This window comes from Alosa pseudoharengus, unplaced genomic scaffold (assembly GCF_046254945.1).
Source record: "Alosa pseudoharengus isolate Yale_2024_CS ecotype anadromous, Long Island Sound unplaced genomic scaffold, YU_APseudo_1.1 YU_APseudo_1.1_scf_87, whole genome shotgun sequence".
NCBI classification, from domain to species: domain Eukaryota; kingdom Metazoa; phylum Chordata; class Actinopteri; order Clupeiformes; family Clupeidae; genus Alosa; species Alosa pseudoharengus.
Window position 1 is genome coordinate 137,501 of NW_027468878.1, and position 17,465 is coordinate 154,965.

The 17,465-nt window shown below is 54.8% G+C and overlaps 63 non-coding genes across 63 annotated transcripts; 26 read left to right on the plus strand and 37 right to left on the minus strand.

Annotated features, from left to right (window-relative positions):
• Window positions 1-141: 141 nt before the first annotated feature.
• On the minus strand, window positions 142-223 carry trnas-aga (transfer RNA serine (anticodon AGA)). Its single transcript has one exon. It is a non-coding gene; the product is annotated as a tRNA-Ser (tRNA).
• Window positions 224-372: 149 nt separating this feature from the next.
• Window positions 373-454, minus strand: trnal-cag (transfer RNA leucine (anticodon CAG)). Its single transcript has one exon. It is a non-coding gene; the product is annotated as a tRNA-Leu (tRNA).
• Window positions 455-588: 134 nt separating this feature from the next.
• Window positions 589-662, plus strand: trnan-guu (transfer RNA asparagine (anticodon GUU)). Its single transcript has one exon. It is a non-coding gene; the product is annotated as a tRNA-Asn (tRNA).
• A 179-nt stretch (window positions 663-841) lies between these two features.
• Window positions 842-915, minus strand: trnai-aau (transfer RNA isoleucine (anticodon AAU)). Its single transcript has one exon. It is a non-coding gene; the product is annotated as a tRNA-Ile (tRNA).
• Window positions 916-1,035: 120 nt separating this feature from the next.
• Window positions 1,036-1,108, plus strand: trnaa-agc (transfer RNA alanine (anticodon AGC)). Its single transcript has one exon. It is a non-coding gene; the product is annotated as a tRNA-Ala (tRNA).
• A 138-nt stretch (window positions 1,109-1,246) lies between these two features.
• Window positions 1,247-1,319, minus strand: trnak-cuu (transfer RNA lysine (anticodon CUU)). Its single transcript has one exon. It is a non-coding gene; the product is annotated as a tRNA-Lys (tRNA).
• A 336-nt stretch (window positions 1,320-1,655) lies between these two features.
• trnar-ucu (transfer RNA arginine (anticodon UCU)) lies at window positions 1,656-1,747 on the plus strand. Its single transcript is given in 2 exon segments — window positions 1,656-1,692; window positions 1,712-1,747. It is a non-coding gene; the product is annotated as a tRNA-Arg (tRNA).
• A 206-nt stretch (window positions 1,748-1,953) lies between these two features.
• trnaf-gaa (transfer RNA phenylalanine (anticodon GAA)) lies at window positions 1,954-2,026 on the minus strand. Its single transcript has one exon. It is a non-coding gene; the product is annotated as a tRNA-Phe (tRNA).
• A 106-nt stretch (window positions 2,027-2,132) lies between these two features.
• Window positions 2,133-2,205, plus strand: trnam-cau (transfer RNA methionine (anticodon CAU)). The gene has a single exon. It is a non-coding gene; the product is annotated as a tRNA-Met (tRNA).
• Window positions 2,206-2,475: 270 nt separating this feature from the next.
• Window positions 2,476-2,557, minus strand: trnas-aga (transfer RNA serine (anticodon AGA)). The gene has a single exon. It is a non-coding gene; the product is annotated as a tRNA-Ser (tRNA).
• Window positions 2,558-2,706: 149 nt separating this feature from the next.
• Window positions 2,707-2,788, minus strand: trnal-cag (transfer RNA leucine (anticodon CAG)). Its single transcript has one exon. It is a non-coding gene; the product is annotated as a tRNA-Leu (tRNA).
• Window positions 2,789-2,922: 134 nt separating this feature from the next.
• On the plus strand, window positions 2,923-2,996 carry trnan-guu (transfer RNA asparagine (anticodon GUU)). Its single transcript has one exon. It is a non-coding gene; the product is annotated as a tRNA-Asn (tRNA).
• Window positions 2,997-3,175: 179 nt separating this feature from the next.
• Window positions 3,176-3,249, minus strand: trnai-aau (transfer RNA isoleucine (anticodon AAU)). The gene has a single exon. It is a non-coding gene; the product is annotated as a tRNA-Ile (tRNA).
• A 119-nt stretch (window positions 3,250-3,368) lies between these two features.
• On the plus strand, window positions 3,369-3,441 carry trnaa-agc (transfer RNA alanine (anticodon AGC)). Its single transcript has one exon. It is a non-coding gene; the product is annotated as a tRNA-Ala (tRNA).
• A 138-nt stretch (window positions 3,442-3,579) lies between these two features.
• Window positions 3,580-3,652, minus strand: trnak-cuu (transfer RNA lysine (anticodon CUU)). The gene has a single exon. It is a non-coding gene; the product is annotated as a tRNA-Lys (tRNA).
• A 336-nt stretch (window positions 3,653-3,988) lies between these two features.
• On the plus strand, window positions 3,989-4,080 carry trnar-ucu (transfer RNA arginine (anticodon UCU)). The gene is given in 2 exon segments: window positions 3,989-4,025; window positions 4,045-4,080. It is a non-coding gene; the product is annotated as a tRNA-Arg (tRNA).
• Window positions 4,081-4,286: 206 nt separating this feature from the next.
• trnaf-gaa (transfer RNA phenylalanine (anticodon GAA)) lies at window positions 4,287-4,359 on the minus strand. Its single transcript has one exon. It is a non-coding gene; the product is annotated as a tRNA-Phe (tRNA).
• Window positions 4,360-4,465: 106 nt separating this feature from the next.
• Window positions 4,466-4,538, plus strand: trnam-cau (transfer RNA methionine (anticodon CAU)). Its single transcript has one exon. It is a non-coding gene; the product is annotated as a tRNA-Met (tRNA).
• A 270-nt stretch (window positions 4,539-4,808) lies between these two features.
• trnas-aga (transfer RNA serine (anticodon AGA)) lies at window positions 4,809-4,890 on the minus strand. The gene has a single exon. It is a non-coding gene; the product is annotated as a tRNA-Ser (tRNA).
• Window positions 4,891-5,039: 149 nt separating this feature from the next.
• trnal-cag (transfer RNA leucine (anticodon CAG)) lies at window positions 5,040-5,121 on the minus strand. The gene has a single exon. It is a non-coding gene; the product is annotated as a tRNA-Leu (tRNA).
• Window positions 5,122-5,255: 134 nt separating this feature from the next.
• Window positions 5,256-5,329, plus strand: trnan-guu (transfer RNA asparagine (anticodon GUU)). Its single transcript has one exon. It is a non-coding gene; the product is annotated as a tRNA-Asn (tRNA).
• Window positions 5,330-5,508: 179 nt separating this feature from the next.
• trnai-aau (transfer RNA isoleucine (anticodon AAU)) lies at window positions 5,509-5,582 on the minus strand. Its single transcript has one exon. It is a non-coding gene; the product is annotated as a tRNA-Ile (tRNA).
• Window positions 5,583-5,702: 120 nt separating this feature from the next.
• trnaa-agc (transfer RNA alanine (anticodon AGC)) lies at window positions 5,703-5,775 on the plus strand. Its single transcript has one exon. It is a non-coding gene; the product is annotated as a tRNA-Ala (tRNA).
• Window positions 5,776-5,913: 138 nt separating this feature from the next.
• Window positions 5,914-5,986, minus strand: trnak-cuu (transfer RNA lysine (anticodon CUU)). The gene has a single exon. It is a non-coding gene; the product is annotated as a tRNA-Lys (tRNA).
• A 336-nt stretch (window positions 5,987-6,322) lies between these two features.
• On the plus strand, window positions 6,323-6,414 carry trnar-ucu (transfer RNA arginine (anticodon UCU)). Its single transcript is given in 2 exon segments — window positions 6,323-6,359; window positions 6,379-6,414. It is a non-coding gene; the product is annotated as a tRNA-Arg (tRNA).
• A 206-nt stretch (window positions 6,415-6,620) lies between these two features.
• Window positions 6,621-6,693, minus strand: trnaf-gaa (transfer RNA phenylalanine (anticodon GAA)). The gene has a single exon. It is a non-coding gene; the product is annotated as a tRNA-Phe (tRNA).
• Window positions 6,694-6,799: 106 nt separating this feature from the next.
• Window positions 6,800-6,872, plus strand: trnam-cau (transfer RNA methionine (anticodon CAU)). The gene has a single exon. It is a non-coding gene; the product is annotated as a tRNA-Met (tRNA).
• A 270-nt stretch (window positions 6,873-7,142) lies between these two features.
• Window positions 7,143-7,224, minus strand: trnas-aga (transfer RNA serine (anticodon AGA)). Its single transcript has one exon. It is a non-coding gene; the product is annotated as a tRNA-Ser (tRNA).
• Window positions 7,225-7,373: 149 nt separating this feature from the next.
• trnal-cag (transfer RNA leucine (anticodon CAG)) lies at window positions 7,374-7,455 on the minus strand. The gene has a single exon. It is a non-coding gene; the product is annotated as a tRNA-Leu (tRNA).
• Window positions 7,456-7,589: 134 nt separating this feature from the next.
• On the plus strand, window positions 7,590-7,663 carry trnan-guu (transfer RNA asparagine (anticodon GUU)). The gene has a single exon. It is a non-coding gene; the product is annotated as a tRNA-Asn (tRNA).
• Window positions 7,664-7,842: 179 nt separating this feature from the next.
• On the minus strand, window positions 7,843-7,916 carry trnai-aau (transfer RNA isoleucine (anticodon AAU)). Its single transcript has one exon. It is a non-coding gene; the product is annotated as a tRNA-Ile (tRNA).
• Window positions 7,917-8,247: 331 nt separating this feature from the next.
• On the minus strand, window positions 8,248-8,320 carry trnak-cuu (transfer RNA lysine (anticodon CUU)). Its single transcript has one exon. It is a non-coding gene; the product is annotated as a tRNA-Lys (tRNA).
• A 336-nt stretch (window positions 8,321-8,656) lies between these two features.
• trnar-ucu (transfer RNA arginine (anticodon UCU)) lies at window positions 8,657-8,748 on the plus strand. Its single transcript is given in 2 exon segments — window positions 8,657-8,693; window positions 8,713-8,748. It is a non-coding gene; the product is annotated as a tRNA-Arg (tRNA).
• Window positions 8,749-8,954: 206 nt separating this feature from the next.
• On the minus strand, window positions 8,955-9,027 carry trnaf-gaa (transfer RNA phenylalanine (anticodon GAA)). The gene has a single exon. It is a non-coding gene; the product is annotated as a tRNA-Phe (tRNA).
• Window positions 9,028-9,133: 106 nt separating this feature from the next.
• On the plus strand, window positions 9,134-9,206 carry trnam-cau (transfer RNA methionine (anticodon CAU)). The gene has a single exon. It is a non-coding gene; the product is annotated as a tRNA-Met (tRNA).
• Window positions 9,207-9,476: 270 nt separating this feature from the next.
• Window positions 9,477-9,558, minus strand: trnas-aga (transfer RNA serine (anticodon AGA)). The gene has a single exon. It is a non-coding gene; the product is annotated as a tRNA-Ser (tRNA).
• Window positions 9,559-9,707: 149 nt separating this feature from the next.
• Window positions 9,708-9,789, minus strand: trnal-cag (transfer RNA leucine (anticodon CAG)). Its single transcript has one exon. It is a non-coding gene; the product is annotated as a tRNA-Leu (tRNA).
• Window positions 9,790-9,923: 134 nt separating this feature from the next.
• On the plus strand, window positions 9,924-9,997 carry trnan-guu (transfer RNA asparagine (anticodon GUU)). Its single transcript has one exon. It is a non-coding gene; the product is annotated as a tRNA-Asn (tRNA).
• Window positions 9,998-10,176: 179 nt separating this feature from the next.
• On the minus strand, window positions 10,177-10,250 carry trnai-aau (transfer RNA isoleucine (anticodon AAU)). The gene has a single exon. It is a non-coding gene; the product is annotated as a tRNA-Ile (tRNA).
• Window positions 10,251-10,370: 120 nt separating this feature from the next.
• Window positions 10,371-10,443, plus strand: trnaa-agc (transfer RNA alanine (anticodon AGC)). The gene has a single exon. It is a non-coding gene; the product is annotated as a tRNA-Ala (tRNA).
• A 138-nt stretch (window positions 10,444-10,581) lies between these two features.
• Window positions 10,582-10,654, minus strand: trnak-cuu (transfer RNA lysine (anticodon CUU)). Its single transcript has one exon. It is a non-coding gene; the product is annotated as a tRNA-Lys (tRNA).
• Window positions 10,655-10,990: 336 nt separating this feature from the next.
• Window positions 10,991-11,082, plus strand: trnar-ucu (transfer RNA arginine (anticodon UCU)). The gene is given in 2 exon segments: window positions 10,991-11,027; window positions 11,047-11,082. It is a non-coding gene; the product is annotated as a tRNA-Arg (tRNA).
• A 206-nt stretch (window positions 11,083-11,288) lies between these two features.
• trnaf-gaa (transfer RNA phenylalanine (anticodon GAA)) lies at window positions 11,289-11,361 on the minus strand. Its single transcript has one exon. It is a non-coding gene; the product is annotated as a tRNA-Phe (tRNA).
• A 106-nt stretch (window positions 11,362-11,467) lies between these two features.
• On the plus strand, window positions 11,468-11,540 carry trnam-cau (transfer RNA methionine (anticodon CAU)). Its single transcript has one exon. It is a non-coding gene; the product is annotated as a tRNA-Met (tRNA).
• A 270-nt stretch (window positions 11,541-11,810) lies between these two features.
• Window positions 11,811-11,892, minus strand: trnas-aga (transfer RNA serine (anticodon AGA)). Its single transcript has one exon. It is a non-coding gene; the product is annotated as a tRNA-Ser (tRNA).
• A 149-nt stretch (window positions 11,893-12,041) lies between these two features.
• Window positions 12,042-12,123, minus strand: trnal-cag (transfer RNA leucine (anticodon CAG)). Its single transcript has one exon. It is a non-coding gene; the product is annotated as a tRNA-Leu (tRNA).
• A 134-nt stretch (window positions 12,124-12,257) lies between these two features.
• On the plus strand, window positions 12,258-12,331 carry trnan-guu (transfer RNA asparagine (anticodon GUU)). Its single transcript has one exon. It is a non-coding gene; the product is annotated as a tRNA-Asn (tRNA).
• Window positions 12,332-12,510: 179 nt separating this feature from the next.
• On the minus strand, window positions 12,511-12,584 carry trnai-aau (transfer RNA isoleucine (anticodon AAU)). The gene has a single exon. It is a non-coding gene; the product is annotated as a tRNA-Ile (tRNA).
• Window positions 12,585-12,915: 331 nt separating this feature from the next.
• Window positions 12,916-12,988, minus strand: trnak-cuu (transfer RNA lysine (anticodon CUU)). Its single transcript has one exon. It is a non-coding gene; the product is annotated as a tRNA-Lys (tRNA).
• Window positions 12,989-13,324: 336 nt separating this feature from the next.
• On the plus strand, window positions 13,325-13,416 carry trnar-ucu (transfer RNA arginine (anticodon UCU)). Its single transcript is given in 2 exon segments — window positions 13,325-13,361; window positions 13,381-13,416. It is a non-coding gene; the product is annotated as a tRNA-Arg (tRNA).
• Window positions 13,417-13,622: 206 nt separating this feature from the next.
• On the minus strand, window positions 13,623-13,695 carry trnaf-gaa (transfer RNA phenylalanine (anticodon GAA)). The gene has a single exon. It is a non-coding gene; the product is annotated as a tRNA-Phe (tRNA).
• Window positions 13,696-13,801: 106 nt separating this feature from the next.
• Window positions 13,802-13,874, plus strand: trnam-cau (transfer RNA methionine (anticodon CAU)). Its single transcript has one exon. It is a non-coding gene; the product is annotated as a tRNA-Met (tRNA).
• Window positions 13,875-14,144: 270 nt separating this feature from the next.
• trnas-aga (transfer RNA serine (anticodon AGA)) lies at window positions 14,145-14,226 on the minus strand. The gene has a single exon. It is a non-coding gene; the product is annotated as a tRNA-Ser (tRNA).
• Window positions 14,227-14,375: 149 nt separating this feature from the next.
• Window positions 14,376-14,457, minus strand: trnal-cag (transfer RNA leucine (anticodon CAG)). The gene has a single exon. It is a non-coding gene; the product is annotated as a tRNA-Leu (tRNA).
• Window positions 14,458-14,591: 134 nt separating this feature from the next.
• On the plus strand, window positions 14,592-14,665 carry trnan-guu (transfer RNA asparagine (anticodon GUU)). The gene has a single exon. It is a non-coding gene; the product is annotated as a tRNA-Asn (tRNA).
• A 179-nt stretch (window positions 14,666-14,844) lies between these two features.
• Window positions 14,845-14,918, minus strand: trnai-aau (transfer RNA isoleucine (anticodon AAU)). Its single transcript has one exon. It is a non-coding gene; the product is annotated as a tRNA-Ile (tRNA).
• Window positions 14,919-15,249: 331 nt separating this feature from the next.
• trnak-cuu (transfer RNA lysine (anticodon CUU)) lies at window positions 15,250-15,322 on the minus strand. Its single transcript has one exon. It is a non-coding gene; the product is annotated as a tRNA-Lys (tRNA).
• A 336-nt stretch (window positions 15,323-15,658) lies between these two features.
• On the plus strand, window positions 15,659-15,750 carry trnar-ucu (transfer RNA arginine (anticodon UCU)). The gene is given in 2 exon segments: window positions 15,659-15,695; window positions 15,715-15,750. It is a non-coding gene; the product is annotated as a tRNA-Arg (tRNA).
• A 206-nt stretch (window positions 15,751-15,956) lies between these two features.
• trnaf-gaa (transfer RNA phenylalanine (anticodon GAA)) lies at window positions 15,957-16,029 on the minus strand. Its single transcript has one exon. It is a non-coding gene; the product is annotated as a tRNA-Phe (tRNA).
• Window positions 16,030-16,135: 106 nt separating this feature from the next.
• Window positions 16,136-16,208, plus strand: trnam-cau (transfer RNA methionine (anticodon CAU)). Its single transcript has one exon. It is a non-coding gene; the product is annotated as a tRNA-Met (tRNA).
• Window positions 16,209-16,478: 270 nt separating this feature from the next.
• trnas-aga (transfer RNA serine (anticodon AGA)) lies at window positions 16,479-16,560 on the minus strand. Its single transcript has one exon. It is a non-coding gene; the product is annotated as a tRNA-Ser (tRNA).
• A 149-nt stretch (window positions 16,561-16,709) lies between these two features.
• On the minus strand, window positions 16,710-16,791 carry trnal-cag (transfer RNA leucine (anticodon CAG)). The gene has a single exon. It is a non-coding gene; the product is annotated as a tRNA-Leu (tRNA).
• Window positions 16,792-16,925: 134 nt separating this feature from the next.
• trnan-guu (transfer RNA asparagine (anticodon GUU)) lies at window positions 16,926-16,999 on the plus strand. Its single transcript has one exon. It is a non-coding gene; the product is annotated as a tRNA-Asn (tRNA).
• The last annotated feature ends 466 nt before the right edge of the window (window positions 17,000-17,465 follow it).

Here is a 17,465-nt window from a genome sequence, read left to right on the forward strand (position 1 = left end):
TGACCTGTGCCCAGTGGGATTCCAAGCCAAGGATCCCTGCCCGAGCTTCCGTTTTCCCGAGATCGCCTGCAGAGAAGCACCAAGGCCATTCACGTTGCAGCGGTCACATGCAGTTCTTCTGTCTCCAGGTGCAATAGAGTGCGTAGTCGGCAGGATTCGAACCTGCGCGGGGAGACCCCAATGGATTTCTAGTCCATCGCCTTAACCGCTCGGCCACGACTACCTGACAGTCGTCTGCACCGTGCTCTCTCTGTACGCTTTTGTTCAAGGGATAGGTCGGCCGTAGCAGATGGGAAAGACCTCTGGCGACCGTGCCGGAGCACAGTGGCTCTTGAGTGTCTCGCCCTTTTATCCTTCAAAAACAAAAGGACTTGTCAGAAGTGGGATTCGAACCCACGCCTCCAGAGAGACTGCGACCTGAACGCAGCGCCTTAGACCGCTCGGCCATCCTGACTCCTTGCGGCAGTCTCTCTGACACAAGAACGGGAATATGATTGACTATGCATTGTTGAAGAATGAATGAGTCTTGAGAGAAAGACTGAAGACACGTCCGAGTTGATGTTGCCCCTAAAGGAAGAGGCCACGGCAGTCTCTGTGGCGCAATCGGTTAGCGCGTTCGGCTGTTAACCGAAAGGTTGGTGGTTCGAGCCCACCCAGGGACGTCCTCCTTTTGAGCAATACAGTCACACTCCTGGCACCTTCCACCAGCAGCTCATCACGTGTCTTTGCCAAAACGCTGCGAGGAAAAGCGAAACCCGCTTTTCTTGCGCAGTGAGGCAGCCGTGGCCGCGGAAGAGACACAAGGAGGCCCTGAGGGAGCTTCTTTGAGCATCAAACAAAGTGGCCCGTAAGGGGATCGAACCCGCGACCTTGGCGTCATTAGCACCACGCTCTAACCAACTGAGCTAACCGGCCACAGCCTGCCCCCTTTCGGAATTAGTGGAGAACTACAGTGGGTCGTAGCAGGCAAGGCTGGTGAGCAGGAGTCTCCACTTCCTCGCCGCTAAAAGTCACTGGTTAAGACTTCATTGACAGGGGGAATTAGCTCAAATGGTAGAGCGCTCGCTTAGCATGCGAGAGGTAGCGGGATCGATGCCCGCATTCTCCAGTGCCGTGGGCAGGCCAAGGCCTTCCTTTTAAGCATGCTCTGGGCATTTCAAGGGCAGAAGCCTTGCACAGTGCTTTTTGTCGGTCTCTTTTCTGTGCTGGGAAGCTCTACTGGTCATGGCGAGGGCAAAAAAGCAGACGCCCAACGTGGGGCTCGAACCCACGACCCTGAGATTAAGAGTCTCATGCTCTACCGACTGAGCTAGCCGGGCTTCTCGCACGCAGACGGCTGACGGCGAGGCCACAGGCGCGTACAAGCTCATGCTTGCCCAAGCTAATCGCTGCTTGGCCATCCTGACTCCTTGTGGAGAGCGTTTTGTGAAGGCGCAGACAAGACCTGGAATATCACGGCCCCTCTGCAAAATGTGCTCGCTCTCTGCGGCCCAGCGGCATGCTCTCAGTCAGAGGAGTCCGTTGGTGCTAGGATGAGCTTTCTATCTTCTACCAGTCCAAAGTTATTCATCAATGAAGAATGAGTGGAAGTCTGAGAGAAACATGGGAAGCACAGGTCTGAGTTGATTTTGGGATGCTAAACTGCAGCTCCGCATGGTTCTGTGGCGCAATGGATAGCGCATTGGACTTCTAGTCGGCAAAGGAAGAGGCCATTCAAAGGTTGTGGGTTCGAGTCCCACCAGAATCGTGTGTTTTGCAGGACGCCGATGGGCAGCGTCGTGCCAAGATGCGCCTTTCTGCCCCGGTGCTGGCCAAAAAGGTGTTTTCTTGGCTCTTGTGAGGCGTGCAAAATGTGGTAAAGCCAAGACGCCCCAAGACAGACTCCAGTAAATCTACCAGAGCAGCTTGTGGTAAAGCCGTCAGGTGAAGCTACAGCCGGACTGAAAATAGAGCTGCCGAAACCCGGGATCGAACCAGGGACCTTTAGATCTTCAGTCTAACGCTCTCCCAACTGAGCTATTTCGGCTGCGGGGCTTTCCTCTTGTTCGAGAGAGTCGACCTCACACAAGCGAGCCCTCTGGCTCTGCGTCAGACACGGAGATGAGCTCTCCGTATTAACCTCTGTAGCCGAAGCCTCGTTAGCGCAGTAGGTAGCGCGTCAGTCTCATAATCTGAAGGTCGTGAGTTCGATCCTCACACGGGGCACGTCGCTTTTAGAGCATGCAAAATTAAACACTGCCCCCTCGCTGACGTGTGCACCTGCCACGTGGACGCAAGAGTACTCTTCAGGATGTTTTGCCAAGAAAAGAGCCAGCTAGCACCACTGCTAAAGAGTGACCTGTGCCCAGTGGGATTCCAAGCCAAGGATCCCTGCCCGAGCTTCCGTTTTCCCGAGATCGCCTGCAGAGAAGCACCAAGGCCATTCACGTTGCAGCGGTCACATGCAGTTCTTCTGTCTCCAGGTGCAATAGAGTGCGTAGTCGGCAGGATTCGAACCTGCGCGGGGAGACCCCAATGGATTTCTAGTCCATCGCCTTAACCGCTCGGCCACGACTACCTGACAGTCGTCTGCACCGTGCTCTCTCTGTACGCTTTTGTTCAAGGGATAGGTCGGCCGTAGCAGATGGGAAAGACCTCTGGCGACCGTGCCGGAGCACAGTGGCTCTTGAGTGTCTCGCCCTTTTATCCTTCAAAAACAAAAGGACTTGTCAGAAGTGGGATTCGAACCCACGCCTCCAGAGAGACTGCGACCTGGACGCAGCGCCTTAGACCGCTCGGCCATCCTGACTCCTTGCGGCAGTCTCTCTGACACAAGAACGGGAATATGATTGACTATGCATTGTTGAAGAATGAATGAGTCTTGAGAGAAAGACTGAAGACACGTCCGAGTTGATGTTGCCCCTAAAGGAAGAGGCCACGGCAGTCTCTGTGGCGCAATCGGTTAGCGCGTTCGGCTGTTAACCGAAAGGTTGGTGGTTCGAGCCCACCCAGGGACGTCCTCCTTTTGAGCAATACAGTCACACTCCTGGCACCTTCCACCAGCAGCTCATCACGTGTCTTTGCCAAAACGCTGCGAGGAAAAGCGAAACCCGCTTTTCTTGCGCAGTGAGGCAGCCGTGGCCGCGGAAGAGACACAAGGAGGCCCTGAGGGAGCTTCTTTGAGCATCAAACAAAGTGGCCCGTAAGGGGATCGAACCCGCGACCTTGGCGTTATTAGCACCACGCTCTAACCAACTGAGCTAACCGGCCACAGCCTGCCCCTTTCGGAATTAGTGGAGAACTACAGTGGGTCGTAGCAGGCAAGGCTGGTGAGCAGGAGTCTCCACTTCCTCGCCGCTAAAAGTCACTGGTTAAGACTTCATTGACAGGGGGAATTAGCTCAAATGGTAGAGCGCTCGCTTAGCATGCGAGAGGTAGCGGGATCGATGCCCGCATTCTCCAGTGCCGTGGGCAGGCCAAGGCCTTCCTTTTAAGCATGCTCTGGGCATTTCAAGGGCAGAAGCCTTGCACAGTGCTTTTTGTCGGTCTCTTTTCTGTGCTGGGAAGCTCTACTGGTCATGGCGAGGGCAAAAAAGCAGACGCCCAACGTGGGGCTCGAACCCACGACCCTGAGATTAAGAGTCTCATGCTCTACCGACTGAGCTAGCCGGGCTTCTCGCACGCAGACGGCTGACGGCGAGGCCACAGGCGCGTACAAGCTCATGCTTGCCCAAGCTAATCGCTGCTTGGCCATCCTGACTCCTTGTGGAGAGCGTTTTGTGAAGGCGCAGACAAGACCTGGAATATCACGGCCCCTCTGCAAAATGTGCTCGCTCTCTGCGGCCCAGCGGCATGCTCTCAGTCAGAGGAGTCCGTTGGTGCTAGGATGAGCTTTCTATCTTCTACCAGTCCAAAGTTATTCATCAATGAAGAATGAGTGGAAGTCTGAGAGAAACATGGGAAGCACAGGTCTGAGTTGATTTTGGGATGCTAAACTGCAGCTCCGCATGGTTCTGTGGCGCAATGGATAGCGCATTGGACTTCTAGTCGGCAAAGGAAGAGGCCATTCAAAGGTTGTGGGTTCGAGTCCCACCAGAATCGTGTGTTTTGCAGGACGCCGATGGGCAGCGTCGTGCCAAGATGCGCCTTTCTGCCCCGGTGCTGGCCAAAAAGGTGTTTTCTTGGCTCTTGTGAGGCGCGCAAAATGTGGTAAAGCCAAGACGCCCCAAGACAGACTCCAGTAAATCTACCAGAGCAGCTTGTGGAAAAGCCGTCAGGTGAAGCTACAGCCGGACTGAAAATAGAGCTGCCGAAACCCGGGATCGAACCAGGGACCTTTAGATCTTCAGTCTAACGCCCTTCCAACTGAGCTATTTCGGCTGCCGAGCTTCCCTCTTGTTCGAGAGAGTCGACCTCACACAAGCGAGCCCTCTGGCTCTGCGTCAGACACGGAGATGAGCTCTCCGTATTAACCTCTGTAGCCGAAGCCTCGTTAGCGCAGTAGGTAGCGCGTCAGTCTCATAATCTGAAGGTCGTGAGTTCGATCCTCACACGGGGCACGTCGCTTTTAGAGCATGCAAAATTAAACACTGCCCCCTCGCTGACGTGTGCACCTGCCACGTGGACGCAAGAGTACTCTTCAGGATGTTTTGCCAAGAAAAGAGCCAGCTAGCACCACTGCTAAAGAGTGACCTGTGCCCAGTGGGATTCCAAGCCAAGGATCCCTGCCCGAGCTTCCGTTTTCCCGAGATCGCCTGCAGAGAAGCACCAAGGCCATTCACGTTGCAGCGGTCACATGCAGTTCTTCTGTCTCCAGGTGCAATAGAGTGCGTAGTCGGCAGGATTCGAACCTGCGCGGGGAGACCCCAATGGATTTCTAGTCCATCGCCTTAACCGCTCGGCCACGACTACCTGACAGTCGTCTGCACCGTGCTCTCTCTGTACGCTTTTGTTCAAGGGATAGGTCGGCCGTAGCAGATGGGAAAGACCTCTGGCGACCGTGCCGGAGCACAGTGGCTCTTGAGTGTCTCGCCCTTTTATCCTTCAAAAACAAAAGGACTTGTCAGAAGTGGGATTCGAACCCACGCCTCCAGAGAGACTGCGACCTGAACGCAGCGCCTTAGACCGCTCGGCCATCCTGACTCCTTGCGGCAGTCTCTCTGACACAAGAACGGGAATATGATTGACTATGCATTGTTGAAGAATGAATGAGTCTTGAGAGAAAGACTGAAGACACGTCCGAGTTGATGTTGCCCCTAAAGGAAGAGGCCACGGCAGTCTCTGTGGCGCAATCGGTTAGCGCGTTCGGCTGTTAACCGAAAGGTTGGTGGTTCGAGCCCACCCAGGGACGTCCTCCTTTTGAGCAATACAGTCACACTCCTGGCACCTTCCACCAGCAGCTCATCACGTGTCTTTGCCAAAACGCTGCGAGGAAAAGCGAAACCCGCTTTTCTTGCGCAGTGAGGCAGCCGTGGCCGCGGAAGAGACACAAGGAGGCCCTGAGGGAGCTTCTTTGAGCATCAAACAAATTGGCCCGTACGGGGATCGAACCCGCGACCTTGGCGTTATTAGCACCACGCTCTAACCAACTGAGCTAACCGGCCACAGCCTGCCCCCTTTCGGAATTAGTGGAGAACTACAGTGGGTCGTAGCAGGCAAGGCTGGTGAGCAGGAGTCTCCACTTCCTCGCCGCTAAAAGTCACTGGTTAAGACTTCATTGACAGGGGGAATTAGCTCAAATGGTAGAGCGCTCGCTTAGCATGCGAGAGGTAGCGGGATCGATGCCCGCATTCTCCAGTGCCGTGGGCAGGCCAAGGCCTTCCTTTTAAGCATGCTCTGGGCATTTCAAGGGCAGAAGCCTTGCACAGTGCTTTTTGTCGGTCTCTTTTCTGTGCTGGGAAGCTCTACTGGTCATGGCGAGGGCAAAAAAGCAGACGCCCAACGTGGGGCTCGAACCCACGACCCTGAGATTAAGAGTCTCATGCTCTACCGACTGAGCTAGCCGGGCTTCTCGCACGCAGACGGCTGACGGCGAGGCCACAGGCGCGTACAAGCTCATGCTTGCCCAAGCTAATCGCTGCTTGGCCATCCTGACTCCTTGTGGAGAGCGTTTTGTGAAGGCGCAGACAAGACCTGGAATATCACGGCCCCTCTGCAAAATGTGCTCGCTCTCTGCGGCCCAGCGGCATGCTCTCAGTCAGAGGAGTCCGTTGGTGCTAGGATGAGCTTTCTATCTTCTACCAGTCCAAAGTTATTCATCAATGAAGAATGAGTGGAAGTCTGAGAGAAACATGGGAAGCACAGGTCTGAGTTGATTTTGGGATGCTAAACTGCAGCTCCGCATGGTTCTGTGGCGCAATGGATAGCGCATTGGACTTCTAGTCGGCAAAGGAAGAGGCCATTCAAAGGTTGTGGGTTCGAGTCCCACCAGAATCGTGTGTTTTGCAGGACGCCGATGGGCAGCGTCGTGCCAAGATGCGCCTTTCTGCCCCGGTGCTGGCCAAAAAGGTGTTTTCTTGGCTCTTGTGGGGCGCGCAAAATGTGGTAAAGCCAAGACGCCCCAAGACAGACTCCAGTAAATCTACCAGAGCAGCTTGTGGTAAAGCCGTCAGGTGAAGCTACAGCCGGACTGAAAATAGAGCTGCCGAAACCCGGGATCGAACCAGGGACCTTTAGATCTTCAGTCTAACGCTCTCCCAACTGAGCTATTTCGGCTGCGGGGCTTTCCTCTTGTTCGAGAGAGTCGACCTCACACAAGCGAGCCCTCTGGCTCTGCGTCAGACACGGAGATGAGCTCTCCGTATTAACCTCTGTAGCCGAAGCCTCGTTAGCGCAGTAGGTAGCGCGTCAGTCTCATAATCTGAAGGTCGTGAGTTCGATCCTCACACGGGGCACGTCGCTTTTAGAGCATGCAAAATTAAACACTGCCCCCTCGCTGACGTGTGCACCTGCCACGTGGACGCAAGAGTACTCTTCAGGATGTTTTGCCAAGAAAAGAGCCAGCTAGCACCACTGCTAAAGAGTGACCTGTGCCCAGTGGGATTCCAAGCCAAGGATCCCTGCCCGAGCTTCCGTTTTCCTGAGATCGCCTGCAGAGAAGCACCAAGGCCATTCACGTTGCAGCGGTCACATGCAGTTCTTCTGTCTCCAGGTGCAATAGAGTGCGTAGTCGGCAGGATTCGAACCTGCGCGGGGAGACCCCAATGGATTTCTAGTCCATCGCCTTAACCGCTCGGCCACGACTACCTGACAGTCGTCTGCACCGTGCTCTCTCTGTACGCTTTTGTTCAAGGGATAGGTCGGCCGTAGCAGATGGGAAAGACCTCTGGCGACCGTGCCGGAGCACAGTGGCTCTTGAGTGTCTCGCCCTTTTATCCTTCAAAAACAAAAGGACTTGTCAGAAGTGGGATTCGAACCCACGCCTCCAGAGAGACTGCGACCTGAACGCAGCGCCTTAGACCGCTCGGCCATCCTGACTCCTTGCGGCAGTCTCTCTGACACAAGAACGGGAATATGATTGACTATGCATTGTTGAAGAATGAATGAGTCTTGAGAGAAAGACTGAAGACACGTCCGAGTTGATGTTGCCCCTAAAGGAAGAGGCCACGGCAGTCTCTGTGGCGCAATCGGTTAGCGCGTTCGGCTGTTAACCGAAAGGTTGGTGGTTCGAGCCCACCCAGGGACGTCCTCCTTTTGAGCAATACAGTCACACTCCTGGCACCTTCCACCAGCAGCTCATCACGTGTCTTTGCCAAAACGCTGCGAGGAAAAGCGAAACCCGCTTTTCTTGCGCAGTGAGGCAGCCGTGGCCGCGGAAGAGACACAAGGAGGCCCTGAGGGAGCTTCTTTGAGCATCAAACAAATTGGCCCGTACGGGGATCGAACCCGCGACCTTGGCGTTATTAGCACCACGCTCTAACCAACTGAGCTAACCGGCCACAGCCTGCCCCCTTTCGGAATTAGTGGAGAACTACAGTGGGTCGTAGCAGGCAAGGCTGGTGAGCAGGAGTCTCCACTTCCTCGCCGCTAAAAGTCACTGGTTAAGACTTCATTGACAGGGGGAATTAGCTGAAATGGTAGTGCGCTCGCTTAGCATGCGAGAGGTAGCGGGATCGATGCCCGCATTCTCCAGTGCCGTGTGCAGGCCAAGGCCTTCCTTTTAAGCATGCTCTGGGCATTTCAAGGGCAGAAGCCTTGCACAGTGCTTTTTGTCGGTCTCTTTTCTGTGCTGGGAAGCTCTACTGGTCATGGCGAGGGCAAAAAAGCAGACGCCCAACGTGGGGCTCGAACCCACGACCCTGAGATTAAGAGTCTCATGCTCTACCGACTGAGCTAGCCGGGCTTCTCGCACGCAGACGGCTGACGGCGAGGCCACAGGCGCGTACAAGCTCATGCTTGCCCAAGCTAATCGCTGCTTGGCCATCCTGACTCCTTGTGGAGAGCGTTTTGTGAAGGCGCAGACAAGACCTGGAATATCACGGCCCCTCTGCAAAATGTGCTCGCTCTCTGCGGCCCAGCGGCATGCTCTCAGTCAGAGGAGTCCGTTGGTGCTAGGATGAGCTTTCTATCTTCTACCAGTCCAAAGTTATTCATCAATGAAGAATGAGTGGAAGTCTGAGAGAAACATGGGAAGCACAGGTCTGAGTTGATTTTGGGATGCTAAACTGCAGCTCCGCATGGTTCTGTGGCGCAATGGATAGCGCATTGGACTTCTAGTCGGCAAAGGAAGAGGCCATTCAAAGGTTGTGGGTTCGAGTCCCACCAGAATCGCGTGTTTTGCAGGACGCCGATGGGCAGCGTCGTGCCAAGATGCGCCTTTCTGCCCCGGTGCTGGCCAAAAAGGTGTTTTCTTGGCTCTTGTGAGGCGTGCAAAATGTGGTAAAGCCAAGACGCCCCAAGACAGACTCCAGTAAATCTACCAGAGCAGCTTGTGGTAAAGCCGTCAGGTGAAGCTACAGCCGGACTGAAAATAGAGCTGCCGAAACCCGGGATCGAACCAGGGACCTTTAGATCTTCAGTCTAACGCTCTCCCAACTGAGCTATTTCGGCTGCGGGGCTTTCCTCTTGTTCGAGAGAGTCGACCTCACACAAGCGAGCCCTCTGGCTCTGCGTCAGACACGGAGATGAGCTCTCCGTATTAACCTCTGTAGCCGAAGCCTCGTTAGCGCAGTAGGTAGCGCGTCAGTCTCATAATCTGAAGGTCGTGAGTTCGATCCTCACACGGGGCACGTCGCTTTTAGAGCATGCAAAATTAAACACTGCCCCCTCGCTGACGTGTGCACCTGCCACGTGGACGCAAGAGTACTCTTCAGGATGTTTTGCCAAGAAAAGAGCCAGCTAGCACCACTGCTAAAGAGTGACCTGTGCCCAGTGGGATTCCAAGCCAAGGATCCCTGCCCGAGCTTCCGTTTTCCCGAGATCGCCTGCAGAGAAGCACCAAGGCCATTCACGTTGCAGCGGTCACATGCAGTTCTTCTGTCTCCAGGTGCAATAGAGTGCGTAGTCGGCAGGATTCGAACCTGCGCGGGGAGACCCCAATGGATTTCTAGTCCATCGCCTTAACCTCTCGGCCACGACTACCTGACAGTCGTCTGCACCGTGCTCTCTCTGTACGCTTTTGTTCAAGGGATAGGTCGGCCGTAGCAGATGGGAAAGACCTCTGGCGACCGTGCTGGAGCACAGTGGCTCTTGAGTGTCTCGCCCTTTTATCCTTCAAAAACAAAAGGACTTGTCAGAAGTGGGATTCGAACCCACGCCTCCAGAGAGACTGCGACCTGAACGCAGCGCCTTAGACCGCTCGGCCATCCTGACTCCTTGCGGCAGTCTCTCTGACACAAGAACGGGAATATGATTGACTATGCATTGTTGAAGAATGAATGAGTCTTGAGAGAAAGACTGAAGACACGTCCGAGTTGATGTTGCCCCTAAAGGAAGAGGCCACGGCAGTCTCTGTGGCGCAATCGGTTAGCGCGTTCGGCTGTTAACCGAAAGGTTGGTGGTTCGAGCCCACCCAGGGACGTTCTCCTTTTGAGCAATACAGTCACACTCCTGGCACCTTCCACCAGCAGCTCATCACGTGTCTTTGCCAAAACGCTGCGAGGAAAAGCGAAACCCGCTTTTCTTGCGCAGTGAGGCAGCCGTGGCCGCGGAAGAGACACAAGGAGGCCCTGAGGGAGCTTCTTTGAGCATCAAACAAATTGGCCCGTACGGGGATCGAACCCGCGACCTTGGCGTTATTAGCACCACGCTCTAACCAACTGAGCTAACCGGCCACAGCCTGCCCCCTTTCGGAATTAGTGGAGAACTACAGTGGGTCGTAGCAGGCAAGGCTGGTGAGCAGGAGTCTCCACTTCCTCGCCGCTAAAAGTCACTGGTTAAGACTTCATTGACAGGGGGAATTAGCTCAAATGGTAGAGCGCTCGCTTAGCATGCGAGAGGTAGCGGGATCGATGCCCGCATTCTCCAGTGCCGTGGGCAGGCCAAGGCCTTCCTTTTAAGCATGCTCTGGGCATTTCAAGGGCAGAAGCCTTGCACAGTGCTTTTTGTCGGTCTCTTTTCTGTGCTGGGAAGCTCTACTGGTCATGGCGAGGGCAAAAAAGCAGACGCCCAACGTGGGGCTCGAACCCACGACCCTGAGATTAAGAGTCTCATGCTCTACCGACTGAGCTAGCCGGGCTTCTCGCACGCAGACGGCTGACGGCGAGGCCACAGGCGCGTACAAGCTCATGCTTGCCCAAGCTAATCGCTGCTTGGCCATCCTGACTCCTTGTGGAGAGCGTTTTGTGAAGGCGCAGACAAGACCTGGAATATCACGGCCCCTCTGCAAAATGTGCTCGCTCTCTGCGGCCCAGCGGCATGCTCTCAGTCAGAGGAGTCCGTTGGTGCTAGGATGAGCTTTCTATCTTCTACCAGTCCAAAGTTATTCATCAATGAAGAATGAGTGGAAGTCTGAGAGAAACATGGGAAGCACAGGTCTGAGTTGATTTTGGGATGCTAAACTGCAGCTCCGCATGGTTCTGTGGCGCAATGGATAGCGCATTGGACTTCTAGTCGGCAAAGGAAGAGGCCATTCAAAGGTTGTGGGTTCGAGTCCCACCAGAATCGTGTGTTTTGCAGGACGCCGATGGGCAGCGTCGTGCCAAGATGCGCCTTTCTGCCCCGGTGCTGGCCAAAAAGGTGTTTTCTTGGCTCTTGTGGGGCGCGCAAAATGTGGTAAAGCCAAGACGCCCCAAGACAGACTCCAGTAAATCTACCAGAGCAGCTTGTGGTAAAGCCGTCAGGTGAAGCTACAGCCGGACTGAAAATAGAGCTGCCGAAACCCGGGATCGAACCAGGGACCTTTAGATCTTCAGTCTAACGCTCTCCCAACTGAGCTATTTCGGCTGCGGGGCTTTCCTCTTGTTCGAGAGAGTCGACCTCACACAAGCGAGCCCTCTGGCTCTGCGTCAGACACGGAGATGAGCTCTCCGTATTAACCTCTGTAGCCGAAGCCTCGTTAGCGCAGTAGGTAGCGCGTCAGTCTCATAATCTGAAGGTCGTGAGTTCGATCCTCACACGGGGCACGTCGCTTTTAGAGCATGCAAAATTAAACACTGCCCCCTCGCTGACGTGTGCACCTGCCACGTGGACGCAAGAGTACTCTTCAGGATGTTTTGCCAAGAAAAGAGCCAGCTAGCACCACTGCTAAAGAGTGACCTGTGCCCAGTGGGATTCCAAGCCAAGGATCCCTGCCCGAGCTTCCGTTTTCCTGAGATCGCCTGCAGAGAAGCACCAAGGCCATTCACGTTGCAGCGGTCACATGCAGTTCTTCTGTCTCCAGGTGCAATAGAGTGCGTAGTCGGCAGGATTCGAACCTGCGCGGGGAGACCCCAATGGATTTCTAGTCCATCGCCTTAACCGCTCGGCCACGACTACCTGACAGTCGTCTGCACCGTGCTCTCTCTGTACGCTTTTGTTCAAGGGATAGGTCGGCCGTAGCAGATGGGAAAGACCTCTGGCGACCGTGCCGGAGCACAGTGGCTCTTGAGTGTCTCGCCCTTTTATCCTTCAAAAACAAAAGGACTTGTCAGAAGTGGGATTCGAACCCACGCCTCCAGAGAGACTGCGACCTGAACGCAGCGCCTTAGACCGCTCGGCCATCCTGACTCCTTGCGGCAGTCTCTCTGACACAAGAACGGGAATATGATTGACTATGCATTGTTGAAGAATGAATGAGTCTTGAGAGAAAGACTGAAGACACGTCCGAGTTGATGTTGCCCCTAAAGGAAGAGGCCACGGCAGTCTCTGTGGCGCAATCGGTTAGCGCGTTCGGCTGTTAACCGAAAGGTTGGTGGTTCGAGCCCACCCAGGGACGTCCTCCTTTTGAGCAATACAGTCACACTCCTGGCACCTTCCACCAGCAGCTCATCACGTGTCTTTGCCAAAACGCTGCGAGGAAAAGCGAAACCCGCTTTTCTTGCGCAGTGAGGCAGCCGTGGCCGCGGAAGAGACACAAGGAGGCCCTGAGGGAGCTTCTTTGAGCATCAAACAAATTGGCCCGTACGGGGATCGAACCCGCGACCTTGGCGTTATTAGCACCACGCTCTAACCAACTGAGCTAACCGGCCACAGCCTGCCCCCTTTCGGAATTAGTGGAGAACTACAGTGGGTCGTAGCAGGCAAGGCTGGTGAGCAGGAGTCTCCACTTCCTCGCCGCTAAAAGTCACTGGTTAAGACTTCATTGACAGGGGGAATTAGCTGAAATGGTAGTGCGCTCGCTTAGCATGCGAGAGGTAGCGGGATCGATGCCCGCATTCTCCAGTGCCGTGGGCAGGCCAAGGCCTTCCTTTTAAGCATGCTCTGGGCATTTCAAGGGCAGAAGCCTTGCACAGTGCTTTTTGTCGGTCTCTTTTCTGTGCTGGGAAGCTCTACTGGTCATGGCGAGGGCAAAAAAGCAGACGCCCAACGTGGGGCTCGAACCCACGACCCTGAGATTAAGAGTCTCATGCTCTACCGACTGAGCTAGCCGGGCTTCTCGCACGCAGACGGCTGACGGCGAGGCCACAGGCGCGTACAAGCTCATGCTTGCCCAAGCTAATCGCTGCTTGGCCATCCTGACTCCTTGTGGAGAGCGTTTTGTGAAGGCGCAGACAAGACCTGGAATATCACGGCCCCTCTGCAAAATGTGCTCGCTCTCTGCGGCCCAGCGGCATGCTCTCAGTCAGAGGAGTCCGTTGGTGCTAGGATGAGCTTTCTATCTTCTACCAGTCCAAAGTTATTCATCAATGAAGAATGAGTGGAAGTCTGAGAGAAACATGGGAAGCACAGGTCTGAGTTGATTTTGGGATGCTAAACTGCAGCTCCGCATGGTTCTGTGGCGCAATGGATAGCGCATTGGACTTCTAGTCGGCAAAGGAAGAGGCCATTCAAAGGTTGTGGGTTCGAGTCCCACCAGAATCGCGTGTTTTGCAGGACGCCGATGGGCAGCGTCGTGCCAAGATGCGCCTTTCTGCCCCGGTGCTGGCCAAAAAGGTGTTTTCTTGGCTCTTGTGAGGCGTGCAAAATGTGGTAAAGCCAAGACGCCCCAAGACAGACTCCAGTAAATCTACCAGAGCAGCTTGTGGTAAAGCCGTCAGGTGAAGCTACAGCCGGACTGAAAATAGAGCTGCCGAAACCCGGGATCGAACCAGGGACCTTTAGATCTTCAGTCTAACGCTCTCCCAACTGAGCTATTTCGGCTGCGGGGCTTTCCTCTTGTTCGAGAGAGTCGACCTCACACAAGCGAGCCCTCTGGCTCTGCGTCAGACACGGAGATGAGCTCTCCGTATTAACCTCTGTAGCCGAACCCTCGTTAGCGCAGTAGGTAGCGCGTCAGTCTCATAATCTGAAGGTCGTGAGTTCGATCCTCACACGGGGCACGTCGCTTTTAGAGCATGCAAAATTAAACACTGCCCCCTCGCTGACGTGTGCACCTGCCACGTGGACGCAAGAGTACTCTTCAGGATGTTTTGCCAAGAAAAGAGCCAGCTAGCACCACTGCTAAAGAGTGACCTGTGCCCAGTGGGATTCCAAGCCAAGGATCCCTGCCCGAGCTTCCGTTTTCCCGAGATCGCCTGCAGAGAAGCACCAAGGCCATTCACGTTGCAGCGGTCACATGCAGTTCTTCTGTCTCCAGGTGCAATAGAGTGCGTAGTCGGCAGGATTCGAACCTGCGCGGGGAGACCCCAATGGATTTCTAGTCCATCGCCTTAACCTCTCGGCCACGACTACCTGACAGTCGTCTGCACCGTGCTCTCTCTGTACGCTTTTGTTCAAGGGATAGGTCGGCCGTAGCAGATGGGAAAGACCTCTGGCGACCGTGCTGGAGCACAGTGGCTCTTGAGTGTCTCGCCCTTTTATCCTTCAAAAACAAAAGGACTTGTCAGAAGTGGGATTCGAACCCACGCCTCCAGAGAGACTGCGACCTGAACGCAGCGCCTTAGACCGCTCGGCCATCCTGACTCCTTGCGGCAGTCTCTCTGACACAAGAACGGGAATATGATTGACTATGCATTGTTGAAGAATGAATGAGTCTTGAGAGAAAGACTGAAGACACGTCCGAGTTGATGTTGCCCCTAAAGGAAGAGGCCACGGCAGTCTCTGTGGCGCAATCGGTTAGCGCGTTCGGCTGTTAACCGAAAGGTTGGTGGTTCGAGCCCACCCAGGGACGTTCTCCTTTTGAGCAATACAGTCACACTCCTGGCACCTTCCACCAGCAGCTCATCACGTGTCTTTGCCAAAACGCTGCGAGGAAAAGCGAAACCCGCTTTTCTTGCGCAGTGAGGCAGCCGTGGCCGCGGAAGAGACACAAGGAGGCCCTGAGGGAGCTTCTTTGAGCATCAAACAAATTGGCCCGTACGGGGATCGAACCCGCGACCTTGGCGTTATTAGCACCACGCTCTAACCAACTGAGCTAACCGGCCACAGCCTGCCCCCTTTCGGAATTAGTGGAGAACTACAGTGGGTCGTAGCAGGCAAGGCTGGTGAGCAGGAGTCTCCACTTCCTCGCCGCTAAAAGTCACTGGTTAAGACTTCATTGACAGGGGGAATTAGCTCAAATGGTAGAGCGCTCGCTTAGCATGCGAGAGGTAGCTGGATCGATGCCCGCATTCTCCAGTGCCGTGGGCAGGCCAAGGCCTTCCTTTTAAGCATGCTCTGGGCATTTCAAGGGCAGAAGCCTTGCACAGTGCTTTTTGTCGGTCTCTTTTCTGTGCTGGGAAGCTCTACTGGTCATGGCGAGGGCAAAAAAGCAGACGCCCAACGTGGGGCTCGAACCCACGACCCTGAGATTAAGAGTCTCATGCTCTACCGACTGAGCTAGCCGGGCTTCTCGCACGCAGACGGCTGACGGCGAGGCCACAGGCGCGTACAAGCTCATGCTTGCCCAAGCTAATCGCTGCTTGGCCATCCTGACTCCTTGTGGAGAGCGTTTTGTGAAGGCGCAGACAAGACCTGGAATATCACGGCCCCTCTGCAAAATGTGCTCGCTCTCTGCGGCCCAGCGGCATGCTCTCAGTCAGAGGAGTCCGTTGGTGCTAGGATGAGCTTTCTATCTTCTACCAGTCCAAAGTTATTCATCAATGAAGAATGAGTGGAAGTCTGAGAGAAACATGGGAAGCACAGGTCTGAGTTGATTTTGGGATGCTAAACTGCAGCTCCGCATGGTTCTGTGGCGCAATGGATAGCGCATTGGACTTCTAGTCGGCAAAGGAAGAGGCCATTCAAAGGTTGTGGGTTCGAGTCCCACCAGAATCGCGTGTTTTGCAGGACGCCGATGGGCAGCGTCGTGCCAAGATGCGCCTTTCTGCCCCGGTGCTGGCCAAAAAGGTGTTTTCTTGGCTCTTGTGAGGCGTGCAAAATGTGGTAAAGCCAAGACGCCCCAAGACAGACTCCAGTAAATCTACCAGAGCAGCTTGTGGTAAAGCCGTCAGGTGAAGCTACAGCCGGACTGAAAATAGAGCTGCCGAAACCCGGGATCGAACCAGGGACCTTTAGATCTTCAGTCTAACGCTCTCCCAACTGAGCTATTTCGGCTGCGGGGCTTTCCTCTTGTTCGAGAGAGTCGACCTCACACAAGCGAGCCCTCTGGCTCTGCGTCAGACACGGAGATGAGCTCTCCGTATTAACCTCTGTAGCCGAACCCTCGTTAGCGCAGTAGGTAGCGCGTCAGTCTCATAATCTGAAGGTCGTGAGTTCGATCCTCACACGGGGCACGTCGCTTTTAGAGCATGCAAAATTAAACACTGCCCCCTCGCTGACGTGTGCACCTGCCACGTGGACGCAAGAGTACTCTTCAGGATGTTTTGCCAAGAAAAGAGCCAGCTAGCACCACTGCTAAAGAGTGACCTGTGCCCAGTGGGATTCCAAGCCAAGGATCCCTGCCCGAGCTTCCGTTTTCCCGAGATCGCCTGCAGAGAAGCACCAAGGCCATTCACGTTGCAGCGGTCACATGCAGTTCTTCTGTCTCCAGGTGCAATAGAGTGCGTAGTCGGCAGGATTCGAACCTGCGCGGGGAGACCCCAATGGATTTCTAGTCCATCGCCTTAACCTCTCGGCCACGACTACCTGACAGTCGTCTGCACCGTGCTCTCTCTGTACGCTTTTGTTCAAGGGATAGGTCGGCCGTAGCAGATGGGAAAGACCTCTGGCGACCGTGCTGGAGCACAGTGGCTCTTGAGTGTCTCGCCCTTTTATCCTTCAAAAACAAAAGGACTTGTCAGAAGTGGGATTCGAACCCACGCCTCCAGAGAGACTGCGACCTGAACGCAGCGCCTTAGACCGCTCGGCCATCCTGACTCCTTGCGGCAGTCTCTCTGACACAAGAACGGGAATATGATTGACTATGCATTGTTGAAGAATGAATGAGTCTTGAGAGAAAGACTGAAGACACGTCCGAGTTGATGTTGCCCCTAAAGGAAGAGGCCACGGCAGTCTCTGTGGCGCAATCGGTTAGCGCGTTCGGCTGTTAACCGAAAGGTTGGTGGTTCGAGCCCACCCAGGGACGTTCTCCTTTTGAGCAATACAGTCACACTCCTGGCACCTTCCACCAGCAGCTCATCACGTGTCTTTGCCAAAACGCTGCGAGGAAAAGCGAAAGAGGCCCTGAGGGAGCTTCTTTGAGCATCAAACAAATTGGCCCGTACGGGGATCGAACCCGCGACCTTGGCGTTATTAGCACCCAAGGCTGGTGAGCAGGAGTCTCCACTTCCTCGCCGCTAAAAGTCACTGGTTAAGACTTCATTGACAGGGGGAATTAGCTCAAATGGTAGAGCGCTCGCTTAGCATGCGAGAGGCTCCCCGCATTCTCCAGTGCCGTGGGCAGGCCAAGGCCTTTTAAGCATGCTCTGGGCATTTCAAGGGCAGAAGCCTTGCACAGTGCTTTTGTCGGTCTCTTTTCTGTGCTGGGAAGCTCTACTGGTCATGGCGAGGGCAAAAAGCAGACGCCCAACGTGGGGCTCGAACCCACGACC